This window comes from Phoenix dactylifera, chromosome 4 (assembly GCF_051530095.1).
Source record: "Phoenix dactylifera cultivar Ajwa chromosome 4, Ajwa_hap1_PhDact_Kaust_v1.1, whole genome shotgun sequence".
Classification (NCBI taxonomy): Eukaryota; Viridiplantae; Streptophyta; class Magnoliopsida; order Arecales; family Arecaceae; genus Phoenix; species Phoenix dactylifera.
Window position 1 is genome coordinate 25759324 of NC_143193.1, and position 27263 is coordinate 25786586.

The following is a 27263-nucleotide window of genomic DNA, read 5'->3' on the forward strand; positions in this document are numbered from 1 at the left end:
AGACACTTCATGCTACACCAAAGATGGATCTTCCTAACACTCTTTATGATTTTATTTTAAAAGGCTTGTAGCCAAATTGCATGCCTCTCCAAAAGACAAAAATTAAGAACACAGTCCTTGATGCAATGTTATGTGGTGGATTCCAAATCCTAGATCCATTTACTCTGATAAATTTCAATTCGCACTCATAGTTTAATTTAGTTAATTCGAGTTAGCAAATTTTTCTTCTTAATTTATATTTAAAAGAAAAATAACTTATTCTTTAATCCCTGTGGACCGACACCCGTAATCACTATCCTACAGGATACGTGCTATTGCATGGTTTATTTTCAAAATTAAAAGAACCGATCACTAATTAATCCCATGACTTCTAATTAGATTAGGATTGAAGAGTTCAATTGAGTCATGGTTCAATTAAATCCTAATTAAATTAGGATTTAGAGGAAATTGAAATGAGTGCAAATCCTATTTTGAATAGGATTGAATCCTAGCACTTGGACCCAACTCTCGGGGCGCCGCGCACGATGGGGGCGGCAGGGGCCCTTCGCCTCTGGGGTCCGGCGTCACGGCGACAGGATCGCATCAGCGTCCACCATCCGCCGTGTCCGTCCCCGCCGGCTGACCGCTCTTCGGCCGCCGCGCCGGGGGCGCGGGGGCCCAATGTCTGCGTCCGGCTCCCTAGGAGCCCGTCGTGGCCCGGGGGAAAGGAGCGTCGCTTGGCGTGACGCCCAGGCAGGCGTGCCCTCAGCCTGGTGGCTTCGGACGCAACTTGCGTTCAAAGACTCGATGGCTCACGGGATTCTGCAATTCACACTAGGTATCACATTTCGCTACGTTCTTCATCGATGCAAGAGCTGAGATATCCGTTGCCGAGAGTCGTATCATGTAAGGCTGCCGTCGACGGCGGCGCCATCCGCATACCAGGCCCCGGAATGGGGCGGGCGGGCGGCGGTGCGCCGTTTCCATGCTCTGTTCCTTGGCGCCCTCCGCGCCGGGTTTGGCCCTCCCGCTACCCCGCGCCGCACGCCGCGGGCGCACCTCCAGGCCCCACCGGGCAGGGGTACGTGCCCCGAGGCAGGCGAGACGGGGGGAGGGGGGACAGGGTCTACGTAGCGGGTCAGCCGGGCCTTCCCGCTCCTACACAGCGCGTTCACATGTTCGCGGGTCTTCCTCATCCGGGTCTCGGCATTGATCCTTCCGCAGGTTCACCTACGGAAACCTTGTTACGACTTCTCCTTCCTCTAAATGATAAGGTTCAGTGGACTTCTCGCAACGTCGCGGGCGGCGAACCGCTCGCGTCGCCGCGATCCGAACACTTCAGCGGACCATTCAATCGGTAGGAGCGACGGGAGGAGTGTACAAAGGGCATGGACGTAGTCAACGCGAGCTGATGACTCGCGCTTACTAGGAATTCCTCGTTGAAGACCAACAATTGCAATGATCTATCCCCAACAATTGCAATGATCTATCCCCATCACGATGAAATTTTCGAAGATTACCCGGGCTTGTCGGCCAAGGCTATAGACTCGTTGGATACATCAGTGTAGCACGCGTGCGGCCCAGAACATCTAAGGGCATCACAGACCTGTTATTGCCTCAAACTTCCGTGGCCTAAGCGGCCATAGTCCCTCTAAGAAGCTGGCCGCAGAGGGATGCCTCCGCATAGCTAGTTAGCAGGCTGAGGTCTCGTTCGTTAACGGAATTAACCAGACAAATCGCTCCACCAACTAAGAACGGCCATGCACCACCACCCATAGAATCAAGAAAGAGCTCTCAGTCTGTCAATCCTTGCTATGTCTGGACTGAAAGTGATTCCTAGATTCTTCGGTGTTTAGCATGCTGAATATTTTTTTTTTTGAAAACCATGACTGAACCTGATCGGGTTGCCTACGTACCCCTTCACAAAGAGAATCAAGCCACATGTAGTTCTTTTAAAATTTCAAAAATACAGCGGAAAAATGAATCAAACAATTTAATTCATGCATGTTACAAGATCAAATCTAGAAATCAGCACATTAAGAACATATAGGATTATGCCGGAATCGTTTAAACAATTATGCTAAAACTTTTATGCATGATTAACTATCAGATCTGAAACTTAAGAACTCTATTCCAATTAATCTCCGAATATCCATCGAATGGATTCTGGAGATATCTCCGTGAGGAGCCCCAAAAGAGGGTAAAACCTCGGGAAATCGGACCTAGACTTTGACACCATAATAAATGATTAATGCTAGATTAATACCTTTTATGATGGATGAAAGTTGTGAATCTGATTCTTGACTTCGCAGCCACGCACACGAATGGCCTCTACGAGAAGTACACGCAAAGTCCTGAAGGATCTTCTTTCGCAACAGTGCTAGCAGTTGCAGAACACTTGAAAGCTGAAATCTGTCCGTCGGGATTCAATCAACTCTTGATCAATCGTCTTGAAGCAGATGGAGATGAGGTTTGTAAGAAAAGTAGAGGACTCAGATCTGATGTTGAATCTTCTAGATATTCACCCTGAAAATCCTATCTAAAATGGAGAAGAAGAGGAAGAGGAGGCGGGTGAGGAAGAAGGCTGCAATGGATGGATTTTTGGTGCCCATGTTTGACCCCTTTTAATGGCCTCCGAATTTTCATTCAAAATTCGAAATTTATTTTTAGAAAACCTCTTTTAGTTGGCACATGCAAAGAAATAGGAACAACCCAAATCAGATCTCAACTAAATCTGATTTAAATTCAAATTTTAAACACATGTGCAAGAGGGAAGGAATTTGAAATCCATGCGGCAAGGTAAAATACTTCATAATTTCGAAATCACCTCTTGAAATTCGAATTTAATCCATTCAAAAACTCATATGCCACCTTGGCTGATGGTTTGAGTGATTAAAATCATTTAACACATTGCTTAATGTTTGAATATAAATTCAAATAACAAACAATGTCGCCATGTATCAAGCAATGGGTCTATGTGCCATGCAATAATTTTGGTTTATTTAAAATTCATGAAATCCAATTCCATGTCACCAATAATTGCCACATCATCTGAGCCTAATCCTCTTGGGTTGCACCTAATCAAATTTGGTCAAACCCGAATTAAAACAAAGCAATTTGGTTGAACCCAATCTAATCAGGTCAGACCCTGATTGAGCTCAAATTGAATCCAATTCAATTTTGGCTCATGCAAACTCAATCAAATTGAATTAATTACTTTGTGTTGGACCTAATCCAATTAGGTCAATCCCCAATTAAGAACAAATTAATTTAAAATTAATTTGATCAGCTTAAGTCCTTTTTGGTTCTAACCTAATCCAATCAGGTCAAAATCCTGATTGAGCCCAAACTTGAATCCAATTCAATTTGGCTCATCCTTAGCACAATTACTCAATCAAATTGAATTTATTAGTAATTTAATTACTAATTAATCCTTCAATAATTACTTTAATTATTTTATAAAATAATTTGCCAATCAAATTGACCAAATTATCCCTGAATGATTCTTAATCATTCATCAGCTTTCTTGATCAATCAGGAATCTTCTATGCGTGTGACCTCATAGGTTCGAACCTAAGCCGGTAGTATAGGAACAATTTCCTACACTAATTGATGTGACCATCTAGCAATGGTACCCAACGTCCGGATAGGCCGAATATATGTAAAGCAAATATTCTGGAACCCTGAACTATGGTTACTGTATAATTCAATCCCTTTGACTCCTAATGCCAGGATGACTTAGAGCTCACTGTCAACCCTATAATTAGTACATCCATTATGTGATTAACTTTAGATATCCCGTGACTCCTCACTGGGATTACCCTGGCCAAGGTTTTGCTAAATTAATCACAAGACATTATCTCCTATTTTCAGGAGGGGTCAATTCCATCTTGACTCACCACTGACTACGCAAGTACTTGACTGCACCCAGTGACCTTCTGTCACTGAATTAGAAATTCAGGTAGTCCGGTACCAAAGTACAGTGAGTTGCTTGCTAGTCACAGGTTGCGGTCTCAGGTCAGAGGGCCAAACTTATACCCATATCCACTCGAAACATCTCTCGACAGTAGAGCGTTTCGGAATTGGTCACGTTCAGTGAAATGTACTCCTACACTTCACCTGTGTGGCATACCAGTGTCTCCACACTCCTTGGTTAAGAGGACAACCAACGTATATGTCACACAACGACCTAATCTCGATAATGCTGTCGTCCTAGTAACAACATATCATTTGGTCGCGAACAAGTTTAAGGACTCAAAGATAAATCCTCTTTTATCATAACATAAGTCCTAAGGACTTCATCATATAAGAGTTCATTTGAAGATGAAATGATGAATAATGCCAAATAACACTTTATTAATTTGTCAATTCATTTACAAAATTCAATCATCAGTATGTTGACAATTGACATTTAGGATACAAATCCCAACAACTCCCACTTAGCCTAATGCCAATCGGCACAGTATCTAATATCCATCTTCGACTTGTGTTCGTCGAACTCTTTGATGCCGAGGACTTTGGTAAATGGGTCAGCCAGATTTTCTTTTGTGTCAATCTTCTGAAGATCAATATCACCTCGATCGATGATCTCTCGAACCAGGTGGTAGCGGCGTAGAATATGCTTGGTCCGCTGATGTGCTTTAGGTTCCCTTGCTTGAGCTATGGCCCCAGTATTGTCACAAAATACAGGCACTGGACCATCAATGGAGGGTGTCACTCCAAGCTCGGTGATGAACTTCCGCAACCATACAGCTTCCTTGGCGGCATCAGATGCTGCGATATATTCTGCTTCACATGTAGAATCTGCCACTGTATGCTGCTTGGAACTCTTCCAGCAGATGGCCCCACCCTTAAGAGTGAAGATATATCCTGACACGCTCTTGCTATCATCTTGATCTGACTGAAAACTTGAATCAGTATATCCCTCAAGTTTTAAGTCAGAATCACCATAGACAAGCCACTGATCTTTAGTATTTCTCAAATACTTAAGGATGGTTTTTACAACCTTCCAGTGGTTGCTATCTGGATCAGACTGGTATCTGCTCACTACTCCTAGTGAGTATGCCACGTCTGGTCTAGTACATGTCATGGCATACATTATAGATCCCACTGCCGAAGCATATGGAATTCTATCCATACTCTCTCTTTCTTGAGGGGTTGTCGGACAATCCCTTTTAGAGAGGTTAATTCCATGGCCCATCGGAAGATAGCCTTTCTTGGAATTAATCATACTGAACCTCTTCAGTATAGTATCAATGTATGTGGATTGGCATAATCCAAGCAATTTTCTAGATCTATCTCTATAGATCTTCATCCCTAGGATGTAAGATGCTTCTCCCAAATCCTTCATAGCAAATTGAGATGATAGCCAAACCTTTATTCCTTGTAATGCAGGAATGTCATTCCCGATTAAAAGAATGTCATCCACATACAAAATAAGGAATATAATAACTGAACCATTTGCCCATTTATAAATGCAAGGTTCCTCTTCATTCTTAATAAAGCCATATATTTTGATTACCTTATCAAAACGTATATTCCAACTTCGTGAAGCTTGCTTTAATCCATAAATGGATTTTTGAAGCTTGCACACTTTAGACTCATCTGCAGATGTAAAACCTTCAGGTTGTATCATATACACTTCTTCTTCTAAATCTTCATTTAGAAATGCGGTCTTTACATCCATTTGCCAGATTTCATAGTCTAAATGTGCTGCTATCGCAAGCACAATCCGAATGGACTTGAGCATTGCCACAGGAGAAAACATCTCGTCATAGTCAATACCATAACGTTGACGATAACCCTTGGCAACCAGACGGGCTTTATAGGTCTCTACCTTTCCGTCTGCGCCTCGTTTCCTTTTGAATATCCACTTACACCCTATGGGTTTAATTCCTTCGGGTGGGTCAACTAATGTCCAAACATCATTGACCTTCATGGATTCCATTTCGGATTGCATGGCTCCAAGCCATTTATCAGAGTCATACCTCTGCATTGCATCCATATATGTGATCGGATCCTCATCGTTTTCATCAAGTTCGATAGGATCTCCATCCCGGACTAAGAAACCGTAATATCTGTCCGGCTGACGTGGTACTCTACCCAATCGCCTTAATGGTGCATCTAATATGGGTTCTGGATCTGATCTAATCAAATCTGACTCAACTGGTTCAGTAGATGGTGTCGGATCTTCTACATGTTGAACTTCTCTAAGCTCAACATTAGAGCTATTTGTTCCTTCACCAAGGAATTCCTTTTCTAAGAAAATTACTCTATTGCTTACGAACAATTTTTGTTCTTCAGCAAAGTAGAAGTAATATCCTTTAGTTTCTTTAGGGTAACCAACAAAGAAACATTTGTCAGACTTGGGTTCAAGTTTGTCTGTCTTCAAACATTTGACGTACGCCGGACACCCCTAAATCCTAAGGTGAGAGAGCATCGGCTTGCGTCCAGTCCACATCTCATGTAGTGTTTTATTTACAGACTTACTTGGAACCTTATTTAGAATATAGCAGGCTGCCTCAAGAGCATATCCCCAAAAGGATATGGCCAGATTAGCAAACCCCATCATGGATCGAACCATGTCTAACAGAGTTCGATTTCTCCTTTCTGACACACCATTATATTGTGGTGTACCAGGAGGAGTCCATTGAGAGAGAATCCCATTTTCTCCTAGATATGTCAAAAATTCACTGGAGAGGTATTCACCTCCTCGATCTGATCGAAGAGTTTTAATACTCTTTCTAGTTTGTTTTTCTACTTCATTACGATATAATTTGAACATTTCAAATGATTCAGATTTATGTCTCATTAAATAGACATAACCATACCTTGAAAGGTCGTCTGTAAACGTAATGAAATATGAATACCCACCTCTAGCATCTGTGCTCATTGGCCCACATACATCAGAATGTACAAGGGTCAATAAATCACTGGCTCGTTCACCTTTTCCGGTAAAAGGTGATTTGGTCATTTTACCAAGAAGACATGATTCACAGGTTGTCAATGATTCACAATCATTAACATCAAGGATTCCTTCTTTACTTAACCTGTTCATCCTGTTCTTGTTAATATGACCTAGCCTATGATGCCAAAGGTAGACATCCGTGACATTATCTATTCTAGGGCGCTTATTGGATTTATACATTACATGAACAGGCTGTGACAAAATGTAAATGCCATTACTCAGAATTCCATTCATTACAACAGCACCATTCCAAATGACATTGCAATAATCCTTTTTTATTGATATTTCATAACCATTTTTGGCCAAAAGGCCTACAGAAATGATATTCAATAGAAAACTTGGACAATAGTGACAATCACTAAGGACATTTACATAAGAGCTGAATTTAAGTTTAAGAATTTCTAAAGCTAGAACTGGAACTGGTCTCCATCTCCAACATTCAGGAACCTTTCTCCTTCTTCAAATCTCTTACTGACTTGTAGCCCCTGCAACAAATTGCAAATATTAAAAGGACTACCGGTATCCAATACCCAGGTCGAATTATCACAAATGAAAAAATTGCAAGGTGTTATCATATAAGTACCTTGATTGGCAACTGATTGTCCACTTTTCTTAGGCCAGTTCGGATCGAGGGATGCAATGTAAAGAGGACAGTTCCTCTTCCAATGTCCTTGCTTCTTGCAGAAGAAGCACTCCGCTTTTCTCTGATCAGCCTTTTTATTATTTTTCTGACTAGGCTGAGCATGGTGCACCTGTTTCTTTTGGATTTTATTTTTCTTTTTCCCTTTCTTAAAGGAGCGACCCTTGGATGAACCTCCCACTAAGTTCACCGTCTTCTTAAGAAGTTGGTGATCATTCTCAAACATCTATAGTAACCCCAACAATTGGTGATAATTCACTACAGGTTTCGTCATACGAAAATGAGTGAGAAAAGGACGGTATGATCCAGGCAATGAGTTTAGTATGGCATCCTTCCCCAATTGATCATGAAGGGAAAAGCCAAGAGAGCTTAGATGCTCGATCAACTCAATCATGTACAGTACATGATCAGTTACCGAGGTCCCATCTTTCATTCGGGCGCTGAAGATGGCACAACTAGTTTTGTGCCTCTTAATGTCGTCAGGAACGCCGAATGATTCATTCAACACTTGAATGATATCTTCCGGCTGCGTATTCTCAAAACGCCTACTAAACTCATCACTCATTGCTGCCAACATGATGCATCGAACAGTGATCCGATCACTGAGCCACTTCTGATAAGTGTCTCTGGCCGATCTTGATGCATTAGCAGTGGGCTGCTCAGGTGCTTAATCCGTTATTACATAAAGGATCCTCTCATGCTCTAGCACTATTTTCAGTTTCCTATGCTAATTATTGAAATTTGGACCAGTCAACTTGTCATTGTCCAACAATGAGCGAAGTGACAAATTAGTGGCCATTTCTGCATAAAAAGAAAATTTGGCTATTAGTATATGAATTGACTAAACTCAATAGACTTGGACTTTAGTCTAAAGGTATTCCCACTATTTTATACAAATTGATAGCCTCTACCTCTAATTCAAAAAATTACTCCTAATTCTTTAGTGGGCACTAGAACCCAATAGATCACATATAGGCCCGAGTGTGGCTCGGCCAACCCATATGCACCTATTGGTAGGTTCTTAACCAATTGTTTCACCAAGCAACTTCTAGTGATGATTTTGCCCTAGGTTTTTCGGCAGGCGTGTGGCGCCTCCACCGAATATCCTAGTCAGATCCAACCATTAAATGATAGGGTTAAGTCTAATCAACTAATAGACGATCAAGCCCGAGTGTGGCTCGGCTCACCTGACCGCCTATTGAAGGTACACTTAACTCATCATATATTGAATGACAATTCCAATGCTTGATAAGTACCAGGCGTGTGGCGCCTCCAATAATTATCAAAACATTGGACGCATTATCACCCAACTTAATGGGAGGCTATGACCTAGTTATCCCCATAACCATTTCATTTTAAGGACCTAATAATTTTAGAGGATTTCATAATTAGGATAGATGAGAAGATCCGGTTAGTCTAATTTCTCCCACTGACTTCACCAAATCAGATTAGACTCAAACCGGTTAAGGAGACACCTAAATCAGTCATACTGATTTTCCTTAAGGCATGGGCTAACTCGAATCATTAAGTGATCCAATCAAAATGTGATTGACCATGTTGGCCAGGTAAGTGAGATCGGTGGAAGGGATATGCCATTAACTCGACAAAGACGAATCAGTGCGAGTAGCTCCCAATTAAAAACCACCGGTCAAAACTGCCAAACTTACCTTAGACACCGACTGGTGAATCAATTTCGATTTGATTACTCAAATGACTCGGGCTACACCTCTGAGCCTAAATCAAGTTCCATCTTGGTCTAATCAAAGACATGGAATTGATCAATCTACAACTATTGTATTTAACCTAGAATTTTCTTGACCTAATCTAGTTACTACTTAATTAGATTTGATCAATTAACTCTAATTAGACCATGTTTGATTCTAACCTTAGGTCTAACCCAATCCTAAGAACTTGATTCAAGCTAACCCATATGCCCAAAGAATTATGCAATGTCAATTAATTGAGTTACAATTCTCTTTCATAACACTTAATTCTCAATTAAGTTTAGACTTATGAAAGTTTTGATCATTGCATATTTCTTTTTAATTACATATTAATTACAATCTTTCAGTTCTTAAAACATATTTTCAGATCTGAGTTTTTGTGATTAATCACATGTAATCAGATTTAATTCATGTTTAAGTCATTATGTTTTATGTTCATGCATCACATATACATAACAACATGAATTAATACAAACAACATACATCTTATGTATTTATTTTTTCACTTTTATTTTCAGATCTGATTTGTTCATTAAAATCAGAGATCATATGAATCATAAACTTTATTTAGATCTAATCTAAACAATATTATGATTTCAGATTTATTCATGTTACTAATCCTAACACAAACATGCATCATATGCATCCAAAATTTCAGATCTACTTAATCATGCATAATCAGCAATTAAATCAATCATAAAAAGCACTTTAGATCTAATCTAAACATGTTAATGATTTTAGATTTAATTGCAAGAATTAAAACATAAAAGTTTAAACATAAACCTGGCTCTGATACCATTGAAAGTGATTCCTAGGTTCTTCGGTGTTTAGCATGCTGAATTTTTTTTTTTTTTGAAAACCATGGCTGAACCTGATCGGGTTGCCTACGTACATCTTCACAAGAGGAATCAAGCCACATGTAGTTCTTTTAAAATTTTAAAAATACAGCGGAAAAATGAATCAAACAATTTAATTCATACATGCTTACAAGATCAAATCTAGAAATCAGCACATTAAGAACACATAGGATTATGCCGGAATCGTTTAAACAATTATGCTAAAACTTTTATGCACGATTAACTATCAGATCTGAAACTTAAGAACTCTATTCTAATTAATCTCCGAATATCCATCGAATGGATTCTGAAGATATCTCCGTGAGGAGCCCCAAAAGAGGGTAAAACCTCGGGGAATCGAACCTAGACTTTGACACCATAATAAATGATTAATGCTAGATTAATACCTTTTATGATGGATGAAAGTTGTGAATCTGATTCTTGACTTCGCAGCCACGCACACGAATGGCCTCTACGAGAAGTACACGCGAAGTCCTGAAGGATCTTCTTCCGCAACAGTGCTAGCAGTTGCAGAACACTTGAAAGCTGAAATCTGCCCGTCGGGATTCAATCAACTCTTGATCAATCGTCTTGAAGCAGATGGAGATGAGGTTTGTAAGGAAAGTAGAGGACTCAGATCTGATCTTGAATCTTCTAGATATTCACCCTGAAAATCCTATCTAAAATGGAGAAGAAGAGGAAGAGGAGGCAGGTGAGGAAGAAGCCTGCAATGGATGGATTTTTGGTGCCCATGTTTGACCCCTCTTAATGGCCTCCGAATTTTCATTCAAAATTCGAAATTTATTTTCAGAAAACCTCTTTTAGTTGGCACATGCAAAGGAATAGGAACAACCCAAATCAGATCTCAACCAAATCTGATTTAAATTCAAATTTTAAACACATGTGCAAGAGGGAAGGAATTTGAAATCCACTCGGAACATCTCTCGACAGTAGAGCATTCCGAAATTGGTCACGTTCAGTGAAATGTACTCCTACACTTCACCTGTGTGGCATACCAGTGTCTCCACACTCCTTGGTTAAGAGGACAACCAACGTATATGTCACACAACGACCTAATCTCGATAATGCTGTCGTCCTAGTAACAACATATCATTTGGTCGCGAACAAGTTTAAGGACTCAAAGATAAATCCTCCTTTATCACAACATAAGTCCTAAGGACTTCATCATATAAGAGTTCATTTGAAGATGAAATGATGAATAATGCCAAATAACACTTTATTAATTTGTCAATTCATTTACAAAATTCAATCATCAATATGCTGACGATTGACATTTAGGATACAAATTCCAACATGGACCTGGTAAGTTTTTCCGTGTTGAGTCAAATTAAGCCGCAGGCTCCACTCCTGGTGGTGCCCTTCCGTCAATTTCTTTAAGTTTCAGCCTTGCGACCATACTCCCCCCTGTGGAGTGATTGATTAAAACCCTATTTGATTTTGATGAGCTCAAAGCATTTGAGTATATCTCTTGTTTACTAATGAATTTAATTAAGTGTTTCAGTGAAAATCTTGTCTAAGTGTCTCTAGACTTAGTTCATAATATTTTGGATAAGTTAAGAAGTCAGCCTGAACCAAAGTCTGAGACTCGAGTCGACTCCAGAGTATCACGAGTCGACTCCAAGCGTATCAAGTTCACTGGCACGGGCTCGAGTCGACTCCGGATAAGTACGAGTCGACTCCGACTTAGAACAGACAGACGAACAGAAAGCATCAACTCAAAACCTGTCAGCGAGTCGACTCCTGAAGTGCGCGAGTCGACTCCGATGTTCACCGAGTCGACTCTAGGGTAGCAAGAGTCGACTCCAAGGAGCCACAGGCAGAAAAGTCAGAGAGCAGTTTTCGGGTCTGAGATTCGAGTCGACTCCAGTGGAACGCGAGTCGACTCCGATGGTTGGCAAGTCGACTTCAAAGAAAGTGAGAGTCGACTCTCAGAGGAACACAAGAAAAAAGTCAGAAAACGTTTTTCGAACTCTGAGATTCGAGTCGACTCCCGCAATACGCGAGTCGACTCTGAGACTCCGCGACCACAAAGAAGACAGAAGACCAATTTACTGTCTCTGAGATTCGAGTCGACTCCCAGACAGCTAGAGTCGACTCCAAGGCAGCTCTACATCAAAAAGACAGAAGACAGTGTTTCGGGCTCTGAGCGCCGAGTCGACTCCCAGGATTGTCGAGTCGACTCGAGTGGACCAAATTCAAAAATAGATCCACGGACTCCATGGGATGAGCCGACTCCGAGAAAGCCAAGTTAGCTCCAGAAGTTGGCGAGTCGACTCCAGGTCAAGACGAGTCGACTCCCAGTCTAAGAGGCTACTTTAATTCAAATCCGAAACAGTTGCCGAGTCGACTCCAAAAAAGCATGAGTCGACTCCCACTACAGCCGAGTCGACTCCTGATCGCGCGAGTCGACTCCTGATCGCGCGAGTCGACTCCAACCCACCAACGGACACATTGTCAGGGTGTACAGAGTGTGCAGAACGGGCAGAAAAAGCTCTCTAACGGCTAGTTTCCGTGGGGGTTGGTTTAAATAGCCACAGAGGACTGTAGCAAAGAAGAGAACAACCATTCCACTCCAAGTAATCAAGCTTTCAATCTCTGCAACTTGTTCTTCAACAAAAAGAGGGAAGAGCAGCATTAACTGCATCCACCTACTTCTTCCCAACATTGAAAGAGCCTCCTCCTGCATTCAAGTCGATTACACATTCAAGAGGAGACCCGAAGTTCAAGAAGCCCTTCCTCTTCTCCAACTTAAAAGCGTTTGAGGGCTCTTAACTTCGTTATTGTTCATATTGCCATTTATCTGCTTTTGAGAAGCTGTATTTTTCTGTTTGTTCTTTTCATCTACACATTGTCTTTGCTTGGTTCAATCGGGGGATTGAATCAAGGGTATAGAGGTTGGTTGGTGAGCCGAGTGTAAAACCAACGTGTAAGGGTTCGATTGTGATCCCGGAAAAACAATCGGGGTTGGTTCTAGTCGGTGAGCCTAGGAAAACCGACCGAGTTCGTTGTGAGCTCGTAAAACAACAAGTTTGGTTGTGAGCTTGGAAAACAACCGGCTGTAATCCAAGGGGTTATAGTGAATTCCCAAGTGAGACTTGGGGAGTGGACGTAGGAGCAAGGGTTAGCTCCGAACCACTATAAAACTTGGTGTTTGTGATTGATTGTCTCTCTTTCTCTTACTCTCATATCACTCACAGCACATAGCAATTAATCGAACAACTTACAATAGCTTTAATTACTCATCCACATCGTTTTAAATTGTAAGATTATTTTAAAACCCAATTCACCCCCCCCTCTTGGGTTGTCTATCTGGGCAACAAGTGGTATCAGAGCCTAAACTCTTCCACCCAAGAGTAAAAGATCGAAATGACAACCCCATTTGGATCTTCCCACATTGAGGGTCAGTCCACCCAAAGACCCCCATTCTTTAATGGATCCGACTACTCATATTGGAAGGCTAGGATGAGAATATTCATCCAAGCCCAAGACTATGAGATGTGGACCATTGTAGTAAATGGGCCATACATCCCATCCATATATGTAGAGGGTGTCACGGTACCCAAACTAGAAAAGGATTGGGATGAACATGACATGAGAAAGGCACAACTAAACTCTAAAGCTATGAATGTGCTTTATTGTGCCTTAGATAGAAATGAATTCAATAGGGTCTCAACTTGCAATTCTGCAAAAGAGATTTGGGACAGACTTGAAGTGACCCATGAGGGCACGAATCAAGTCAAAGAATCCAAAATAAATATTTTGGTTCATAAGTATGAACTATTTAAAATGGATTCTAATGAAACAATCACATGCATGTTCACTAGGTTTACTGACATTGTCAATGGCCTAAAAAGCCTTGGCAAGAACTATACTAACAGTGAGCTTGTCAGGAAAATCCTTCGTTGTCTACCAAGGTCATGGGAAGCTAAAGTGACGGCAATCCAAGAAGCCAAGGACTTGAACAAGTTACCACTTGAGGAGCTTCTTGGATCCCTAATGACGCACGAGCTAACCATGAAGCAACACAACGAGGAAGAGTCCTCCCATAAGAAAAAGGTAATAGCTCTTAAATCTACTTCATCTAACAAGGACTTGTCTTGCAGTAGCAGCAGTGAAGAAGAAGAACATAAGGAAGATGATGGTGAGGCTCTTCTTGTGCGCAAATTCAGAAAATTCATCAACCACAAGAAGTCCTATCATCAAAGGAGAGGCCCCTCAAATTCCTACCGCAAGGACAAAGGTAAGAAAAGGAAAAATGAGGGGATTGGCTGCTATGAGTGTAAAAAACCGGGACACATCAGAGCTGAGTGTCCCTTACTAAAGAAGGGTAACAAGTACAAGAAGAAGAAAGCCCTCGTCACCACCTTATCGGACTCCGACGCATCATCTTCATCATCGGATGAAGAACAAGAAGAAAAGGCCAATTTATGCTTCATGGCCAATGAAAATGAGGTAACATCTGAATCACATCTCGATTTTTCTTTTGATGAACTTTATGATGCATTTAATGAATTAATGATAGAATATAAGGCCATAAATCTTAAGAATAAAGAACTAAAAATAGCTAAACAATCATACATACTTAAATGCGATAAACTAGTTAAGGATAAGGACTGTATCACCATAGAAAATCTAGAACTTAAGACAAGCAACCAACTCTTAATTAAGAAAACTAACACCTTAAGTAAAGATAACGAAGAACTAACTAAGGAATTTTCAGAACTTAAAAACCATAAACAAATCTTAAACAAGGATCTCACAAAAGAACTAAATGATCTAAAAGCAGAAAATCAAACACTAACTAAAGAACTTAACAAATACAAACCTTTGGTTGAAAAATTTACATATAGTTCTGAAAAGTTAAATATGATACTAAATAGTCAACGAGCAGTATTTAATAAAGCGGGTTTAGGATATAAACCAAGAAATAAACAAAAACTTCTTAGTAACTTCTTTGTTAAAGCTGGGAAAAGTAAAACTAAGAAAATAACCTGCTTTTGTTGTGGAACTATAGGTCATAAAGCAAATGTGTGTAATTTTAGGAAAGGTAAAACAAAAAGAAAAATTAAAAGGGTATGGGTTCCAAAAGGAACCAACTTGACTAACCATGAAGGACCCAAGAAAACTTTGGTACCTAAGATGATATGATTTGCTTGTGTAGGAGTGTCTTGCAGCGAAGGTCAACAAAAACTGCTGGTATTTGGACAGTGGCTGCTCAAGACACATGACGGGTGACAAGGATCAATTTTTTACCCTTGAAGCTAAGAAGGGAGGTGCTGTGACTTTTGGAGACAACAACCAAGGTCACATCATTGGTATTGGTAAAGTTCAAATTATCCCTTCTACTTTTATTGATAATGTTAGATATGTTGATGGTCTTAAGCATAACTTATTAAGCATTAGTCAATTATGTGATAAAGGGTATGATGTTATGTTTAAACCATCACTATGCATTATAACAAACCCTAATGACAATAGTTTAGTTTTTAAAGGAATTAGACGTGGGAATGTGTATGTTGTAGACCTTGAAGATCTTGCCAAACATAACCAATGTCTAGTTGTTAATGAAACTAAGGATAATGATGCTAGCTGGTTATGGCACCGTAAGTTAGGTCATGCAAGCATGGACACAATAACTAAACTAGTTAAAAGAGATTCCGTGATAGGTTTGCCAAAATTAAAATTTGAGAAGAACAAAATATGTGAAGCATGTCAATTTGGCAAACAATCTAGGAACTCATTTAAATCCATAAAATGTGTCTCTACATCTAGACCTCTAGAATTATTACACATGGACCTATTCGGACCAACTAGAACCACTAGCCTAGGTGGAAATAAATATGGTCTAGTTATTGTAGATGACTATTCTAGATACACTTGGGTTATGTTCTTAGCACATAAAGATCAAGCTTTTTCAGTATTTAAAAAGTTTCATAAGGAAGTAACCAATGCTAGAGATACTTCAGTAATAGCCATTAGAAGTGACCATGGTACCGAATTCGAAAATCAGTCATTTGATGAGTTTTGTAGTAAAAAGGGGATAACCCATAATTTTTCTGCACCTAGGACACCACAACAAAATGGAGTTGTGGAGAGAAAAAATAGAACTCTAGAGGAAATGGCTAGAACTATGTTATGTGAAAGTAACCTCCCTAAGTACTTTTGGGGAGAAGCCATTAATACTTCTTGTCATATATTAAATAGAGTTCTATTGAGACCCATCATAAAGAAAACACCTTATGAACTTTGGAAAAACAGAAAACCAAAAGTTAATTACTTTCATGTTTTTGGATGTAGGTGTTTTGTTCATAATAATGGGAAAGATAATCTAGGTAAATTTGACTCTAAATCTGATGAGGGAATATTCTTAGGTTACTCTATAACTAGTAAAGCCTATAGAGTCTTTAATAAAAGAACCTTAGTTATAGAAGAATCTATACATGTTGTATTTGATGATTCTAGTGACATCTCCTCTAGTAAGAAAGTTAACTTTGATGATGATGCTGAAATTCTTGAAGAAAAGATAGATGAGATGACATTACAAGATGATAATCAAAAATTGATTGAAGGAGCATCATCAAGCCAAGAGGCTATTGTGAATCATGGGCTAACTAAAGCTTGGAGGTATGCTCACGGGCATCCTAAGAAACTAATTCTAGATGATCCATCTCAACCGGTTAGGACTAGAGCATCTCTTAGGAATTTAAATAACCATCTAGCTTTCGTCTCACACTTTGAGCCCAAACATATAGAAGAAGCCGAAAATGATGTAAATTGGATAAATGCAATGCAAGAAGAATTAAACCAATTTACTAGAAACAAGGTATGGAATCTAGTAGAGAGACCTTCTGAATATCCGATTATAGGTACTAAATGGATTTATAAAAATAAACTTGATGAAAATGGAATTGTTGTAAGGAATAAGGCTAGACTAGTAGCAAAGGGTTATAATCAAGAAGAAGGTATAGATTTTGATGAAACCTTTGCTCCTGTAGCTAGACTTGAGGCTATTAGATTATTATTAGCATATGCATGCTCTAAGGATTTCAAACTATTTCAAATGGATGTAAAAAGTGCATTTTTAAATGGGTATATAAATGAGGAGGTATATGTAGAACAACCTCCTGGTTTTGAAAATCATCAATACCCTAATCATGTATATAAACTGAACAAAGCACTTTATGGTTTAAAACAAGCACCTAGAGCATGGTATGAGAGGCTTAGCAAATTCCTACTAGAACATGAGTTCTCTAGGGGTAATGAAGATACAACACTATTTCTGAAAAAGAAAAACCAAGATATGCTACTAGTACAGATTTATGTTGATGATATCATTTTCGGTGCTACTAATAATCGCCTCTGCGAAGAATTTGCTGATTTGATGCAGAGTGAATTTGAGATGAGCATGATGGGAGAGCTGAACTACTTCCTCGGGCTTCAAATCAAACAGTCTGAAGGAGGCATCTTCATCAATCAAGCCAAATATATCAAGGAGATGCTCAAGAAGTTTGATATGGAGGGAAACAAGTCAATCAGCACCCCCATGAGCTCATCATGCAAATTAGACCAAGATGAATCAGGTAAATCTGTAGATCAGAAACTGTATAGAGGTATGATAGGATCTTTATTGTATCTTACTGCAAGTAGACCTGATATTATGTTTAGTGTCTGCATGTGTGCTAGATATCAGGCTAATCCTAAGGAATCACATCTAGTTGCAGTTAAGAGAATTTTTAAATACTTAATAGGAACTAAGAATATAGGGTTATGGTACTCTAAAGAATCTAGCCTAAACTTAATAGGATACACAGATTCAGACTTCGCTGGATGTAAGCTTGATAGAAAAAGTACCAGCGGGTCTTGTCAATTTCTAGGAGAAAACCTAATCTCATGGTTTAGCAAGAAACAAAACTCGGTTGCATTATCTACTGCTGAAGCTGAATATGTTGCAGCCGGGAGTTGTTGTGCTCAAATCTTGTGGATCAAACAACAATTAGAAGATTATGGCATTAAACAAGATAAAATACCTATTAACTGTGATAATACAAGTGCCATTAATCTAACTAAAAATCCAATTCAGCATTCAAGAACTAAACACATTGAGATAAGACATCACTTCATAAGAGATCATGTACTGAATAGTGATGTGACACTACAATTTGTTTGTACTGATGATCAATTAGCAGACATTTTTACAAAACCCCTAAGTGAAGAGAGGTTTAGTGTGCTTAGGAGGGGATTAGGAGTGATTGATCCATCCTAGTGGTAGTTTCCACTAGATTCGTTGATTTTGATGATTAGATTGTGGTTAAAATAGAGTTTCTTTCCAATGATCATCAAATCAGATCATAATTTAGTGATTTTCCCTCATTCGGCACGAACATAACATGATTTTTAGGTGCGTGCCAAAGTTAGAGACGACTTGAGTAAGTTTCAGAGTCGGCTCCTAAGGGGGAGTCGACTCGCGCATTTGCGGGAGTCGACTCGCAAAGATGGCAGCAGAGGGGGAGTCGACTCTCATATAGTCGGGAGTCGACTCGAGGTCTACAGGCGCATAAGGAGAGTCGACTCGCGCATATTCTGGAGTCGACTCGAGGTCGAGTCGACTCGCGACTCAGTGGAGTCGACTCGCAGTCGGGATCCGACTTTTTAACCCTAACTTTGTCGTTTCGAAAATACTTCTTTCTCAGCCGCCACTGTTCACAAGCCCTAGAGCCGACTCCTAGGTCGTCCCCGGTCGTCCCAAAGGCCTTTTCCCGTCGATTTTTCACCGTCCCTTAGGGTTTTCCTCCCTTCCTAGGTCGTCCCCGGTCGTTCCCAAGCCTTCTCCGTCGACCTTTCACCATCCTTTAGGTTTTCATCCCGTTCTAGGTCATTATGCCACGTAAAACCGTAGTTCGGAAGAGGTCCCGACCCGAGGCCGGTCCCGAGAGGCGCTCCAAGGCTCGGCACGATCCCGCGAGGCCACAACCTCCGGCTCGTTCCCCGCCAAGGGCGGTTCCCGCGAGGCCATTAGCCGGAAAGGCCGTCACCACCGGGAGATATGTCGACTTCGACTATCTCTCCCGGGAAGGGTTCACTATAAGTGATAGACTTAGGGCCCAGGGCTTAGAGTACTTCCTCACCTTAGATCTCCCCACATATCCAGGGCTCATTAGAGAGTTTTACGGTACCGTCCATCGGGAAGATGGGGTATCGAGGGCACGGTAGCCGGTGTCCCTCTGTTCATTACGGAGGATCTTATTGCCCACATCCTCCACCTTCCACTAGTAGGGGTGGCTCCCACACATCCCGAGGACAGGGTTGAGGCCCTTACGGCCGTTCTAGGGCATCCACCCCAGTCACCCTTAGACGAGGTATCCGCTAGCTCACTTCCGATTGAGATGCGGATCCTCCTAAGTATATTGTCTAGGTCCATCTTCCCTAAGACCGGGAGATTTGACTTTGTATCTGAGAGAGACCTAGCTCTCATGTTCTACATGCTTCATGACACCCCAATCAACTTCCCCAAACTCATATATCGATACATGTGTGAGCCACTAGACAGACCTAGGCTCACTTTGCCCTACGGTATGGTCTTCACCTTGTTATTTAGGGAGTACGAGATTCCTATCCCTGAGGGGGAACCCTTTCGCGCATTGCGATGGACTGATCGCACGCGTGCAGGGACCCTACACAGGATGGGGTTTCGGAAGAGAGAGGGGACATGGGTTAGGAAGTCTTCCATCACCACACAGACCACCAGACCTTCCCCCAGTCCTGAGCCAGACTCTGACCTTCCCGACTTACCAGACTTTCCATCCACTTCTGCTCCTACCACCTCCGCCGGACCCTCCTCCTCGGCTCCACCATCCATGGAGGTCCGCATCGCTCCTGAGCAGCTCCGGGAGCTGCGGCAGGAGATAGTCCGAGATCTGAGGGATGAGTTGCTTCGGGAGCTCCGAGGTTCGGTGCCTGCTCCCTCTCCCGCTCCATCTTCAGCGTTGGTCCCTTCCCTGACGGCCGTGACTGACATGACGGCTCATGTGCGGGAAGAGATCTACAACATGAGGACTTTGCTCCAGGCCCAGTTTCATAGCATGAGTGAGGTCACGAGCACCACTCGACAGATGAGGGAGGACATCGGTCGTGACATGCACACCACTACCGAGGGGGCCGAGCGCTTGTTGAATGTGCTCATCGACAAGCTGGACGCACTTCAGACGTCGGTGACTGAGCTCTCTACTACACATAGCAGAGCCACTTCGTCCATTATCACTCAGCTCGGGCATGTTACAGATGCAGTCACCCTCCTCATGGAGCAGAGCAGATTGAGAGGAGGAGCTACATCCTCGAGAGGAGGAGCCACGTCCTCAAGAGGAGGAGATACATCCTCGAGAGGAGGAGCCACGTCCTCGAGAGGAGGAGATACATCTTCGAGAGGAGGAGCTACATCCTCGAGGAGACCATAGCTACTTTTTGTGTTTTGTTTTGACTGTATTGTTTTGCCTTATTTTTTGTACTCTCAAATGTATTTACATGCAAATCAATACAATGAGTAGCCATATTTTCTTCAATTCTGTGCCATTTGATGATTGATTGGTTGTGCCATTGATTGTGTGTGCTTACCTTCTTTTTGATACGATGACAAAAAGGGGGAGAAATATGTATAAAATATGTAAAAGGAATCAATGAAAACCAAAAAAAATGTTAAAACACACAAAATTTGTTCTAAGTGGATTTGGTACCTCGAGGCTCATTATCTCTCTTTTGGGACTCCTAATGGAGTAATCTCCAGAATCTATTCAAGGGATATTCGGAGATTAGCTGAATCCTACTCAAGAACAAATTGACAGATTTTCCCTCTAAAAACAAAAAATTCAGTTCAAAAACTTCAAAGCATTAAAAGGAAATTCAGAGAATCAAAATATAGTAGAATGCATATGTTGAGGGGGAGAATCTGAATATTAATCAAGCTAAATCATTAAAGATATATAAGCCAAACAATTGATTGTATAATATGAAGGCTTATATAATTCCAAATGAAAGGGGGAGCTTTAACTCCGAAATTTATTGTTTCACTCCTTTCAAGCTTGGATAAATTGAATTACCAGACATTTGAATTCAATTATGGATTTTATTTCATTGTTTATTGAGCAATTCACTTTACATATACTCAATGTTTTGTCATCATCAAAAAGGGGGAGATTGTGGAGTGATTGATTAAAACCCTATTTGATTTTGATGAGCTCAAAGCATTTGAGTATATCTCTTGTTTACTAATGAATTCAATTAAGTGTTTCAGTGAAAATCTTGTCTAAGTGTCTCTAGACTTAGTTCATAATATTTTGGATAAGTTAAGAAGTCAGCCTGAACCAAAGTCTGAGACTCGAGTCGACTCCAAAGTATCACGAGTCGACTCCAAGCGTATCAAGTTCACTGGCACGGGCTCGAGTCGACTCCGGATAAGTACGAGTCGACTCCGACTTAGAACAGACAGACGAACATAAAGCATCAACTCAAAACCTGTCAGCGAGTCGACTCCTGAAGTGCGCGAGTCGACTCCGATGTTCACCGAGTCGACTCCAGGGTAGCAAGAGTCGACTCCAAGGAGCCACAGGCAGAAAAGTCAGAGAGCAGTTTTCGGGTCTGAGATTCGAGTCGACTCCAGTGGAACGCGAGTCGACTCCGATGGTTGGCAAATCGACTTCAAAGAAAGTGAGAGTCGACTCTCAGAGGAACACAAGAAAAAAGTCAGAAAACGTTTTTCGAACTCTGAGATTCGAGTCGACTCCCGCAATACGCGAGTCGACTCCGAGACTCCGCGACCACAAAGAAGACAGAAGACCAATTTACTGTCTCTGAGATTCGAGTCGACTCCCAGACAGCTAGAGTCGACTCCAAGGCAGCTCTACATCAAAAAGATAGAAGACAGTGTTTCGGACTCTGAGCGCCGAGTCGACTCCCAGGATTGTCGAGTCGACTCGAGTGGACCAAATTCAAAAATAGATCCACGGACTCCATGGGATGAGCCGACTCCGAGAAAGCCAAGTCAGCTCCAGAAGTTGGCGAGTCGACTCCAGGTCAAGACGAGTCGACTCCCAGTCTAAGAGGCTACTTTAATTCAAATCCGAAACAGTTGCCGAGTCGACTTCAGAAAAGCATGAGTCGACTCCCGCTACAGCCGAGTCTACTCCTGATCGCGCGAGTCGACTCCAACCCACCAACGGACACATTGTCAGGGTGTACAGAGTGTGCAGAACGGGCAGAAAAAGCTCTCTGACGGTTAGTTTCCGTGGGGGTTGGTTTAAATAGCCACAGAGGACTGTAGCAAAGAAGAGAACAACCATTCCACTCCAAGTAATCAAGCTTTCAATCTCTGCAACTTGTTCTTCAACGAAAAAGAGGGAAGAGCAGCATTAACTGCATCCACCTACTTCTTCCCAATATTGAAAGAGCCTCCTCCTGCATTCAAGTCGACTACACATTCAAGAGGAGACCCGAAGTTCAAGAAGCCCTTCCTCTTCTCCAACTTAAAAGCGTTTGAGGGCTCTTAACTTCGTTATTGTTCATATTGCCATTTATCTGCTTTTGAGAAGCTGTATTTTTCTGTTTGTTCTTTTCATCTACACATTGTCTTTGCTTGGTTCAATCGGGGGATTGAATCAAGGGTATAGAGGTTGGTTGGTGAGCCGAGTGTAAAACCAACGTGTAAGGGTTCGATTGTGATCCCGGGAAAACAATCGGGGTTGGTTCTAGTCGGTGAGCCTGGAAAAACCGACCGAGTTCGTTGTGAGCTCGTAAAACAATAAGTTTGGTTGTGAGCTTGGAAAACAACCGGCTGTAATCCAAGGGGTTATAGTGAATTCCCAAGTGAGACTTGGGGAGTGGACGTAGGAGCAAGGGTTAGCTCCGAACCACTATAAAACTTGGTGTTTGTGATTGATTGTCTCTCTTTCTCTTACTCTCATATCACTCACAGCACATAGCAATTAATCGAACAACTTACAATAGCTTTAATTAGTCATCCACATCGTTTTAAATTGTAAGATTATTTTAAAACCCAATTCACCCCCCCTCTTGGGTTGTCTATCTGGGCAACACCCCCGGAACCCAAAAACTTTGATTTCTCATAAGGTGCCAGCGGAGTCCTGAAAGCAAATGGTAGAAGAGGGAGGGGCCTACGCCCCTCCCTTGGCTGGTGGCGTGAAGGAAAAAGGAGGGGCCATGCCCTCCTATTTTGAATTCACAAAGGGATAAAGATAAGCTCCTAAAATTTAGGAGCTCATCTCTATCCACACACCATAAAAGAGGGGTTCATAGGGGCTACGAATTTTTAATGGTTTTTCCTTGGGATTTTGGCAGCAAACTCCTCCTCTCCTATCCTTCTTTGAGCCGCAAGCAACAAGAAAAAAAAGGAGCCTTGGCGGCTCTCCTACTTCCTCCATTTTGGTTCCAACGCGAAGGAAAAAGAAAAAGGCTGCGGGCTTTTGTTCTCCTTCCATTGAACCAACTTTCTTCTTCTTCCTCCCTTAGGCATTCAAGAGTTAATTGAAAAGGAAGATATCAGCCATCAATAGCCATCTCTGCAAGGGAGCTAGCACCCTGGGGAGATCCAAAGCTTCGATCGGTGCTTTACCCCCCGTAGAGGTCGGACGCATGTGCGGCTTCCTTCGAACCTTCAACGAATCCACGTGAATCAGATTTGCGGAGACCATCTATCCGCACAAGGTGAAGATCTGATCTTCTTAATAATGCAAAATGGTTTAAAATATTTAATCCTAATCTATCTACATACGATGTTTTAAAAATACATTCATGCGATGAAAGGGATCCACGCATGCCCTTCCGCTGCAGATCTAAAAATTTTTGAAATTTTTTTGCGACATGCATGAGATCCAAATAGTGCTATCAGAGCCAGGTTATGTAGATTAATATTAGAATTAAATATTTAAAGGCATTTTGGATCTAAAATTTAAAGGATTATGCTTGCTGAAATTTTCTGCATGCAGAATTTTCAGCTTGCTGATTTTTCTGCATGTTGATTTTTGGATGCTTAGATTAATAATTCTAATGCTTTGATTATGTAATTACAAATGTTTAGAATCATATCTTGCATAATTAGCAAGTCATGAGATGAAATAATTAGTTAAATTATAGATCTGAAATTAATATTTATACATGAGATGCGAATAGTGATGAAGGAATCTCATGCGGATGGTGGGCGTTGATAGGATCACTGTGAACTCGTCCGTGGATAAGAACAGGAAGGCTGGGAGCTAGCGGAAGAAGAGGAAAACTGATAAGTGCTAAATAATGAATAAATTTATCTATTTTACATAGCACTTATTATTATTTTTATGCACATATTTTAAATATAAACATAAAAAAATGTGTTTCCCTTCATCATTGCATTTTAATAAATTATTCGATAATTCGAGTTTGATTTAATTATTTTGGGTCGAATTCAATGTATGCAGGTCGGGTCAAACCCATCATCTGACTCATAACCATGAAGCTTGATCACGCTAGAGCACACATGGTAGCCATCCCGAATGACACATGCCAAAGTACATGGGATTTCAAAAGTAAGAAGAATTATGAACGCCTGGATGGCAAGATTACTTTGCAAACAAACATGCATCCAATCATGATCTAGCATTTCCACTTCTCCGTGATACAACCCATGCATCCCAGCTCATTTTCTTATCCAGCATCTACATCCAACTTCATGTTATCTTCCACATCCAACAAACATTCCTCTGCTTCGGGATTAATTCCAGCAGAATGTCACTCTCCCTCCCATGTCCAAAGAACTCGAATGACTCCATCACACTGCACCATTTCACAAGCAATCAGAGTCGACTCCACATCATTTGGAGTCGACTCCAAGATCAACTACATCCCATCAAATTCTTCCCTTCTCCTTATGTGTTCACTCATTCCAACTCTTTTTCCACATGATCCTATTTTAATAAAATCCCTTCAAGTATTTGTTTCTCATATCTCAAAGTATATCATCTATTTGCACGGATCCCAAAGCCTCAACCCATCCTCATCCTTATTCCATCTCTAAACACAACCCCGAACTCCTCTCCGTTAACAAAACCAACTAAACTTCCCAGCTCTCTTCCCTCTTCCGAACCAAGCAATCATCCGAGATCTTCCCAACATTATCTCCCCTGTTCCACGTCATTTCCAAAGAATAGAACCGCTTCCACCTGTGATGAATCCCAACCTTCATCCCGTTACTAATCATCCTTAACCCATGGCCAGCCGCATTCCCAAGCGTTATGGATTGATTCCATCCTCCACGAATGAGTTCCAAGCGTTAACGCTCCCAGCTCAACCTCAAATCCCAACTTCATGGCTTCCGATTCTTCTTCCCAGACTTCACGGAAACAGATTCTCCCAGCTCACAGGTCATCTTTTCTTCAAACCGAATCATTCCCAGATTCTTCCTTGCGCCCGTGTTCATCTGCATCTCCCCAATTTCTTCCACTAGATCCTACGCTTATCCCGTTCGGATTGGTTCCATCTTCACGGGATAAACTCAAATCCTAAAATTCCCTGTTCCGCGTGAGAACCAGCAACCACCCTCTTCTCCCGCGATGCAGATCAAACTTCAATCGCATCCTCCCCTGTTACGTGTATCAACCGATGCCTTCATCACCCACATCGCATCCCCTGCTCCGCTAGATCTCAGCCAAGATAGATGCAAATCCAAGCTTCCCAGCATCCGGATTAACTTCATCACCCACGGATTCCTCCTCTTCCCCTGTTTCGGAACAGAGCTTCAGTAATCCGCGAGGTGTCCACGAGTCCCCTAGCCGCGAGCTTCTTCCACGTAGTCCATCCCGTGGCCGCAGATCAAGCAACTTCCCTGAACCAGACCTCATCCTGATACGATCAAGTTTAGCCGTCCACAGATGAAGTCTCGCTTCCAATCTACTCCCACGTCCGGATACTCCGCAAGCTTCTTCCAGATTCTTCACGTTCGCGAATCACAGCCAGCCACCATCCGTGATTCAAGGCTCCTTCCCTCCACGTCTGCAGCCTCTCTCCCATTTGCGATCAGCCTCCATCGACCACAGATCATCCCAATCTTCTTCCGGATAAGCTCCAGTCCCAGCAACCTCCTGCGTCTTTTCCGTGATTCATCGTCATCTCCTCTCAACCGGGAATGGAGAGAGAGGTGGGCAGCCTATAAAAGGGGCCACGCATGAAACAGAGAATTCATTCCTCCTTCCCCACCGGGGGGCATTCCCTCTTCCCCACTGGGGACTGATCCCCATCAAGATCTTCTCAGAGGCGGAATCCCACAAGCTCCCACGGGAAGAAGAAAAAAATAAAAGGAGAGAGAAGAGTTTGGGTATTTTGGGAATATTTCAAAGGAGCTCTTTTCTGATCCGAAGAAGTCTGTGGCTTGATCATCAGGGAGTTCCAACAGAAGGGAGGAGAGAATCAGGGAAGGAAGGAAGGAAGGAAGAGATGGAAGCCTTCAGCGTCGCCGCTACCACCTCCCATACTATGCAGGGCTGATTTCTTCACTAGGGCCGGATGCAGCCCTAACAAAGGGACACGGGTTTTATATTTTATTTTATATTCTTAGGGTTGTATGAACTTATTGTTTTTAATGGATATCTTCTTTTGAATCATATTTAATTTTTGTGATTTTAAGTATGATGTTCGTACAACTGTTCTTCATGATCACTAGGTAAATATAAGATAGTCCATGCTTAAGAAAGATGTGGTGTGCTACCGCATTAGTTTAGGGTAGACATTGCATGCCAACTGAAGATGGATTATGCCTAAATTACTTTTGTAAATTTTTATTTAAATGCTTATTAGGCTTGTAGCCAATTTGCATGTTTATCCAAGAATAAATTAAAATATAAATAACCCTTGTCTCGATGTTAGTGGTGAATTCCTTGCCCTAGGTTCTCCTAAATTGATATCCCTTTAATTGCATTTTCTTTTATTAAATTGCTTAGTTTAATAGTCTTTACAAATTCATCCTTTTAAATATTTATATTTTTAAAGAAAAATAACTATACCCCAATTCCTGTGGATCGATACCCGTAATCACTATCCTACCTGATACGTGCTATTGCGTG

At 41.5% G+C, this 27263-nt stretch overlaps 1 long non-coding RNA gene and 1 other non-coding gene across 2 annotated transcripts; both read right to left on the bottom strand.

The window, feature by feature from the left end:
• Positions 1-722: 722 nt before the first annotated feature.
• LOC149753752 (5.8S ribosomal RNA) lies at positions 723-878 on the bottom strand. The gene has a single exon (XR_016406115.1). It is a non-coding gene; the product is annotated as a 5.8S ribosomal RNA (ribosomal RNA).
• Positions 879-1505: 627 nt separating this feature from the next.
• LOC149753753 (uncharacterized) lies at positions 1506-11570 on the bottom strand. Its single transcript, XR_016400220.1, has 2 exons — positions 11461-11570; positions 1506-1797 (listed from the first exon to the last, which is right to left on the bottom strand). It is a non-coding gene; the product is annotated as an uncharacterized LOC149753753 (long non-coding RNA).
• Positions 11571-27263: the final 15693 nt, after the last annotated feature.